Here is a 9,687-nt window from a genome sequence, read left to right as displayed (position 1 = left end):
ATACACTTATTTATTTTCTTTATTCTTTGAGATACATAAGTACATAATCCTCCCTCTCTTTTCTCTCTCTAAGCACTCCCATATACTCCTCCTTGCTCGCTTTCAAATTTATTATCTCTTTTTCATCAACATATATATATGTTTGTGTGTGAATGTATATCAACATATATGTATAAATATATAGGGATATATGTTGATGAAAAAGGTAATATATTTTTAAAAGAGCAAGAAGGAATATATAGGAGTGTTATATATGATGTTATGCATATACATACATATTCATAAATACATAATTATAAGATGTCCACTCTTTATATTATTACTTACACTTTGTTTTCATAATATTCTGGTTTGTAACAAAAAACTGAGGTTCTGGTGAGTTAAATAATTTTTCTAAAGGAACACATGTAGTAAATGGTGTGTCTCAAACACAGATAAAGCGATCGTAGAATGTATGATCTCATATTCCAGCCTTTAAACTGGTGATAGACTTGGGAACACCATCACTTCATCTCAGAGTTTCCCCTTAAAGGTATTATAACAAGTTGGTCAGAGTGCAGACGGCAGGTAGCTTTCCACACCAGTCATTTGGGACTTTGCTATCGAAAGCGAACTACCATCCCGTGTTTATTAGCCATCTCTCTTGTTGCTGAGACAAAATAGCTATGCAACTTAAGGAAATAATTTACTTTCCTCTTTGATTCAAATGTGATTTACTCTTTGTTCTCTGGCACATGACATGCTGTTACCCACATTTAGGGTGGGGCTTTATAACTCAGTTAATACAATGTAGGAATTTCTCACAGATTATGACCACAGAGTTGTCTTCTAGAGTATACTAGGTCTTGTCAAGATGTCTATCGGAAGTATCCACTACACACCCATTTTGAGCAAATCTACCCAAGTGAATTACATAAAGTCAGGGTAGAAAATTTCAGACACTTCTTCACTCAAACAGGAAAATTCCACTTAAGAACTTTTAGCTTTAAAGCATTATTTGTAACCTGATTTTAATCCAGTCTCTTTATGTAAATTTACAGTAAAAAAATATCTTAAGATAACACCATGAGATAAATAAATAGTTAAGTAAAATGAAATTCTTCACTTAATTAAATGCACTGCTGTCCCCCAAAACAGTATTTATGAGGTGACTTTCCCACATTAGAAAATTCAACCATTTTAAATAAACCAAAGTAACATACAGAAAAAGGCTGAAAGTAAACACAGAAAAAATTATTATTTATTGTACTAAACTACGTACATTTTTCTTTCTGTCCAAATGTCATGCTTCTAACTTCCTACAATAAAATACACTGTTATTACAATTGCAAAGAAAATTCAAATTAATTTTAATGCTACATCCCTTATTACATTAAAACCACTAAAAAAAACCTAAGCTTAACATAAAGTTGAAATGGTATATGCTCGTTTTCCATAAGCTATTATTTGTTCTTTTACTTATTTTATGTTCAATAAAAAAAATCTTGAGATTGAGGTAGCTGCCTATCATCTGGTCACTGCCTTCAGGGATGGAGAGAGCTCTGTCTGTAGCTGTGTCATAACAGGCAAAGTCAGTAGACCAGATCAAAATCATGGGTCAGTCCCCACATAAACTGTCTAACTGTTTTTTTTTTCCCTGACAACAAACTCCACTCCTATGGTGAAGGATAAGACCTAAGATTGTCACTCACTACCACACTACCACTAATGCATGTGCTAACATATTGCAAATTCACTACTACATTGTCATTGTAATGTTGACTTTAGCACCATTTCCTACATAACAAAACTGAGGCAAAAAAAAAAGCAAGTTAAATAATATTTTTAAGATACAACATAGCAGATCTGACACATGAACTAAATTTACTGACGCTAAATAATTTATTCTTACTCTCTATAAGAATATAACCTTAAAGTAGATTCTAACAGTTGCTACCTGCTATGTATTTATTGTGGCAGGCATTTGAGCCTTGGGCTCTACCCTTGATAATATGAAGCATCAAGTCTTCGCCAACTCTCTTTGAGGATGCTTATTTGAATGAGGATATTAGCTCTCTTTAATAAACATCACTATAGATTCTTACTCTCTCTCTCTTTCTGTGTGTTTGTGTATGTATGTGTGTGTTAATGCATGTCATTGTACATACGTGGGCAGAGGACAGCTTGTAGGAGTCAGTTATTTTTTTCCACCATGTACTTCTGTCCTGAAGATTAAACTTAGGTTGTCAGACTTCATGGCAGATACTGTTACCCACTGAGTCATCTGGTCAACCATGTTTTATAAAAAATCTATCAATTAATCTTTGAAAGTCCCCACCTTAAGATTCTCTTTATCTTCTTCTATATTTGGTCATTGACCAATAATGCAGAAACAAGACAAAACCCGAACATATGCATGATGACAGACACCATGTTTGTAACCCACACTATGCTGTGAGACTCTTGAGTGATACCCTGTGTTCCTTGGGAAATCACACATCTACCCAGAAATTCCAGTCAGGCCAAAAAGATGAAAATGACAGGAGTATCTCATGCAGAGTATAAGAGTCATGCCTCAGTATGTTCATAGACTACTAAACTGAACCACTCACATGGACTCATGCCCAAGTGAGTAAAACTGGAAAAGCATGTAACTTTGTCTTTTCTTTTTTTTTAACTTTACTTTTTTATTGAAAATTTCCACCTCCTCCCCTTCTCCCACTTCCCTACCCTCCCTCCCTCCCTCCCGCTCCTCCTCCCTCTCCAGTCCAAGGAGCAGTCAGGGTTCCCTAGCCTATGGGAAGTTCAAGGTCCTCCCCGCTCCCCCCAGGTCCAGGAAGGTGAGCATCCAAACAGACTAGGCTCCCACAAAGCCTGTCCATGCAGTAGAATCAAAACCCAGTGCCATTGTCCTTGGCTTCTCAGTCAGCCTCCACCGTCAGCCACATTCAGAGAGTCCGGTTTGATCACATGCTCCATCAGTTCCAGTCCAACTGGCCTTGGTGATCTCCCATTAGATCAGTCCCATCATCTCAGTGGGTGTACATGTAACTTTGTCTTTTACATTTATGGATGCAGAAAAAAAAAAAACTGCCAAACAAAATACCCAAGAATCGGATCATTTAAATTAATCTGGGTTAAAAACACAACACTATTTTAACAAGCAAACAGAGTCTGTTCATCACCAGGATCATCTGAAATCTGTGTATCTGGGTCCTTATACCTGAAGCCGCTCAATATCTTAGACAATGGACTAGAAAGAAGCAGATTATGTAAGAATTTTTTTTTTCAAATTAACTCCAGGTCTCTGCCAAGACTCTAATCACACGCCTGACCTCTCTTTATCCAAATTTAGACTATGGTACAGGAAATTACTCTTCCAAACTATCCATCCCGTCTCTTAAGAAGGGCATGTGTGACGCTCACACTCTCCCAACTGGCACAGGCCTTGCAGAACTTCTGAGTTGGTGTCAGATACTTCTCCACACTCACATGAGGCTTAGTTATATGGCTTGCTTTGACAATGGAGTGTAAGCAATTATGACATATGCTACATCTTAGGAGGACCTTTAAAAGTGATATCAAGCTTAAACACATCCTCCTGGGTGTCCCTTCCTAGAAGAACATTCTGTCCCAAATAGGTAATTCTTCCTTCCAATGGACCTGAAATAACAAGTGAAATCAGAGCTATAGTTGACTCACACTAGCATGAAACATATGAGAATAGAACTTTTATGATTGAAAATTACTGAGGTCTGGGACTTATTAATCACCACTGAAAATTACTTCTCATTTTGTTATAGCAGGTTGCTTTTTCTTGGGCTCTTCAGCTAATATTTGAGCCTTGGGATGTACCCTTGACGATGCAAATACCAATTTTATTTGCTAACTCTTACAAACATGTTCTCTCAGATGATGATATCATCTGAGTCTGATTATTCCTTATCAAACCTGAAATCCTGCTGATTACTTCTTAATTAAATATCTTTCTTGTGCAATTGTTTGATTTAACCCAGGGTTTTATTATGAGTTTCTATATTAGGTTTGTAATTTCTTAGGAGCTGAGACTCTATTGACGCCTCCTCTGCTCCATCTACATATTTTCTGCCATTCTCATTTAGAAAGCTTTGCGCTGAGGATGTGCTCTGCAATCAATTTTTTTTTATAATTATCAACGCATGAAAATTATCCATCTATATTCATTTTTGAAAGGTAACTAGCTAATTTTGGTCTAAACAATTCTGCATATGCCTAATCAATACCTTAATTTTATGAATAGGCAATAAGAAACCAGAAGGCATACTAAGTATTAATTTTAGAAAGCATCATCTGAGGAAAGAAACTAGAGAGTCATTGAAAAGTCAATTTAAAACAGCTTTCTTCCATTTTTTTTCCTATTGCATAAAGAAAATTGGCATTGAAGAAATGAAGAATGAACTCAGAGAATGTAGAGAATATACAGGCATAAAGTACTAGAATTTCCAGGGAATAAACTTTAGAAAGTTGAACACCAACAACCAAAAGAGCTGAGTGACAGCTGAAATCTCTATTTTAACAGCAGAGAAAATTAGAAAAGTTTACAAAGCAGAGCAGGAGAAAGCCCAACCGGCCTTTCAGGACTGAGTGTCGACTGTAGAAGGCTCCCTTAACACCGAAGTGGAGTGAGGAGAGCACATTCAAGAAGGAAACCTTGACAAATTGGCTTTGCACTCTCAGCAAGGGGCACCTTAAAGGGAAACAGAAGAGAAGTGGGACAGAAGCTCAACTCAGCAGCAGCAGGGTGGCCGATGCGAAAGTCTGCCCTGTTAAGCACTTGACTGGAGCCAAGCTGAGACGCCATTTCCAAACTCCTGCTGGATGGTTTGGCAACTCAGATTCACTGAGAACTTTACTCTCTGGAAACCCAGAGCAAGAATCAAGAACTCATATCCTGAGATGTGTATGTCACACCTAGCTCTCTTCCCTTCATAGTTATTCCTCCTTTATTTACTCTATTCATAGTGGGGAAACCCTTGGCTAGTGAATGATTTTGCATACAGTTTTCTACTTTTAGTAGGACACTCTATGATAAACATCATGGTACATACTCCTATTACAATTTAATACATTGTAAAAATTTTAAACACACACTAACAGAATGAATAACTTTTAAAAGACAAAAACAAAGGCACAACTAAAAAATAAAATCATTCAATGGTTTAAGACCAGATGTGCAAGTCCTAGAAAACATGAAAATTCAAGGCAACAAAACTCTTAAAAAGTATTAATCTCACAGTAATGCCCTCCTGTAAGAATGAATTAGATAAAAATCAAAGAAGTCAAAAGAAAGATTATACATATTTTAAAAAGAAAGGAGAGAAAGAACACCAAAGAGAACACAGATAAACACCTAATGAATTCCAAGAGAATAGAAACAGCTTAATGAAATAAGAAAGTCAATGTAATAGATGAAAGTACAACTCGTTCTAATTAAAACACTAAAAATATAAGACAAAGACAGTACATGAAAGCTGAAAGAGAGAAACCCCATCTACATACAAAGACAGGCCCATCAAAATAATCGAAGATTTCTCAGCAGGAACCAGGCTGCTTGGAATACCATATTTCAGTTTCTCAAAGATAACTTCTGAGAGCCAGAGAATCAGAGAGTTTGCTATGGCTTGTGTCTCCCAATAATAGCAGAAACTACACCCATAAAGTCTCACCAACATACTCTGAACAGGGATGGTACCACTGAGCATGCCACAGTGGATGGGGAAAAGCCCAGAGGGCTTCAACCTTACACAAAAACTACAGGAAACTGAATGCTGGAAAGGCAATCTTCCCCAGGGAAAAGCACACTGGCTGTCCAATGCTAAACAGTATTAAAAATATACATTCTTGTAACATGTGTACTGAGCAGATAATATTTAGGCATATGTATATGTGAATATATGTATGCAATGACAATTAGTGAAAAATAGCTTATAATTTGAAGAGCAGGCAGCAGTATATGGAAAGGTTTGGATGGAGGAAAGAGAATGGAGAAATGTGATTATGTTATGATTCCAAAACTAAAATTTTTGAAAAATAAAGAAGTAAAAAAAAAAAAAGCAAAGCTGCCAACCAAAGCACTATATCCAGAAAACCATACTTGCTCTTGCAAGACCCCAAAGTAAACAAGTTCAACTTGATTGGATTCACAAGAAGGTGAGATGGGGTTCCCACTTCAACCCACAATGAAGCTGTAACCTGTTGCATGACTAAATTAGTCATCTGCTGGATAAAATAAAATGTATGCAAAAGGATACAGATCAGGAAAAGAAGCAACTGTGGTGATTTCGGTTTTGGTTTTATTGGTTTTGTTTTTTGTTTGGTTTTCTCTCTTTTGGCTCTTGACTCTTTTAGGGGTCCCGCCACCCAACTTCCAAATAAATGATATGGAGTTTTATTCTTTCTTATGGATGCCCGGCACTAGCTTGGCTTATTTCTAGCCAGCTTTTTTTAATTTAAATTACTCCATTTATATTTTTTTCTTTCTGGACTTTTATCTTTCTCTGTTTCTGTATACTTTTCTTTACTTCTTACTCCATGGCTGGTTATGTAGTTGGGTGGCTTGCCCTTGATATCCTCCTCTCCTCCTTTTGTTTATTGATCCTCTCTTCCCACATTTCCCTATTTGACAACCCTGCCTATCTTTTATCCTGCCTAACTATTGGCCATTCAGCTCTTTATTAGACCCAATCAAGTGTTTTAGACAGGCAAAGTAACATAGCTTCACAGAGTTAAACAAATGCAGCATAAAAGAATACGACACATCTTTGCATCATTAAAGAAATGTTCCCGAGCATAAAAAAAATATAGCACATCTCCAACTAATATTCTATAACAGGCAACAGATGCACAAAGCAAAAAACCATGTGAAGGCTTTTGGAACATGCAGGTCATTATTCTTGCTGCAATTTAGGCTGCACAAGAGACAGGCATCTGGATATATGGACTTGGGTTGTAGAAAGAACTAGTGATAGATGAGTAGATTATATTGATAAATCTTAACTCCATCATTTGGAAAACAAAAATCCAATTATTCTCTTTTTAACAATAATTCAGATTTGGGGGATTAAGTATTTAGCTCAATTATAGTTATTGTCAAGTATGTTCAAAGCTCCGAGAAGACCTCCTAGCAACACACACACTTGGATGCATGCACCCATGTACAAAGAGAGAGAAAGAGAATATTAACTAGGGTTATTACAATGACAAGATGATAGATACATGCAATAATCTTGTCTCTCCGTAACTGTGACTAGAACTTGGGTAATAACAGTGGATAGGAGAATTGTGAGTTGATTTTGAATGTTCCCCTAAAACTAAATTTTGACACACCTTCATATTCGATTTATGCCACATAAAACAACTGAATCCTGGGGTACTTAGGAGGCTGAGCAGACAGCAGCGACTGTGTAAGCCTCAGAGGTCCAGAGAGTGCAGACGGAGCCATGGGCCATGCCAAGGTGACAGTGCAAAGAGTGTGGGCCAATGCCGCTAAAGCTGGTAATCACAGGACCCATTGCAAAGCTAGGAAATGGAGAAAGTCTGAAAACACTTCCAGGCTCCAGTGAGGGGCATGTTCAGCTAGGTGTGTGCGAGTTGCATGAATGATTCATAGACTTAAAGGTTTTCAATTTTGATAAAAAGACACAGAAAATAGACATCTTTAACTAGTTAAATGCAAGTGCAACTACACAGCCGACCCTGACATCCGGCTCCACCCTTTATCATCCAAAACAAAACTGTCTCCCCAGTTCTGAGTACCAGCATTGAAGGCTTGTTTAGGAAGAAAGCATGTTTACTGAGTCTACTGTAAGTGGCGCTGGCCTTGGAACACAGATTCTGGTGAGCTGGAGAAGTGGCTAGTTTTATGTCAACTTGACAACAAGCTAGAGTCATCTGAAAGGAGAGATCCTCAGTTGAGACAAACGCCTCCATAAGATCCGGCTGTAGAGAATTTTCTTATTATTGTCACTGAGAGATTTCATTATATGTGTGTGAGTTTAGGGATATATTTGAAATACAAAAAAAAAAAGTTAACATCATGGGTAAACACTTGCAAATGAATTATCTAAACTACCATCAAGTGTGTTCTATTGACATTACTTGGTTAATGGGAAGTATCTATCATAAAAGAGGAGTATATTTTTCAAAAATAATTAGAATAACTATGTATTTCCAATTAATGGAATAAAATCTATGAACTAATTTTACAAGTACTTATCTAATACAAATGCGAAGTTCCTGTGAAGTGAATAATAGTATGCAATTAAGTTAATGTAAACTCAATTAATGTCTCCGTACGTCCATCTGCTACTAAAGCTTTACAAAACCCACCAGCTGGAATCTGTTCTTTGCAAGCTTTCTGACGTACACTTCAAGAAGCTATCACCTAGGGGGCTGGAGAGATGGCTCAGCGGTTAAGAGCATTGCCTGCTCTTCCAAAGGTCCTGAGTTCAATTCCCAGCAACCACATGGTGGCTCACAACCATCTGGAATGAGGTCTGGTGCCCTCTTCTGGCCTTCAGGCACTCATGCGAACACAATATTGTATACATAATAAATAAATAAATATTTTTTAAAAAAAGAAGCTATCACCTAACAGATGTGTTACTAGGAATCTCTTAGTCATGTCCATAGATAGAAAAGTCTATATTATCATTTTTCCTGTTAACTTTATCTTGCTGCATTCCACATTTACAGAAAGACTAAAAAAGCCTATTCTTTTTCACAGTTGAGATCTACTTCACACGTCCAGATTCATTTAACAGGTTGGAAAAATAATGCTGGAAGCTAAAGGCTATTTTCATTTTTAGCTTTCTCCATATAGTATGTACTTGTACCTATGTAGGAGTAATCACTCCTTGCCCAATTGTACTCTGAAAAGAGAATAAGCAAAATTCATTGCAAGGATTAGAATAAAATACCAATTACGTTCTTTATTCACTCCCTAATAGTAGCATCTCATAGACCGAATTACAGTCCCCATACAATATTCAGAACCTGGAGGAGACGAAATGCATCTCTGAATTGAACTTGATCATTTCTGTACAATTCACCAATCAAAGAAAGGCTCAAAAAGATAGCTGGATTTGTGGGCTTGCAATTTGCTAGCTGTTTCAGAATAGTCAATTTTAAAATTTGAGTTGCTGATTTCTTTTCAGCCTTAAAAATAAAATGGTTTTTATAAAAGAAATAATGCTTCTGCATCAATATCTCCATCAGTGTCAAGCCAGTACTGACATGTAAGCTTCCTTCCCGCTGGCTACCTTCCATGGTGCTATAAGATGCCATACAGGAAGCTGGCGAAGAAAAGTCAATAACAGTGACCACCCAGCTGTGAACTCTGCATGCAACAATGACCAACTCAATGAGATATGCCCACTGGAACAATAGCGGTATAAATGTTATAGGGGTGACCACCCACTTTTGAAAACTAGAGTTGAGGTCCAGTTTACAGGAGAGAACATGTTACAGTACTATAATAAATGTGGCCAGGACCCCATGGCTGAGGAGTTCCAATAAGCATAGAAAAAAATCTACTACTATCATTTTGCTTAACTGACATGGTATCAAACTGTCTTTTAAATATTTATTTTCTTTTTTTTAATTTCTTTTATTTTTTTATTGAGAAAAGGAAAAAAAAAGTTTCCGCCTCCTCCCAGCCTCCCATTTCCC

The sequence above is a fragment of the Alexandromys fortis genome, unplaced genomic scaffold (assembly GCF_014885135.2).
Source record: "Alexandromys fortis isolate MF-2015 unplaced genomic scaffold, M_Fortis_MF-2015_v1.1 scaffold_10, whole genome shotgun sequence".
Classification (NCBI taxonomy): Eukaryota; Metazoa; Chordata; class Mammalia; order Rodentia; family Cricetidae; genus Alexandromys; species Alexandromys fortis.
Note: the sequence above shows the minus strand (reverse complement) of the source record.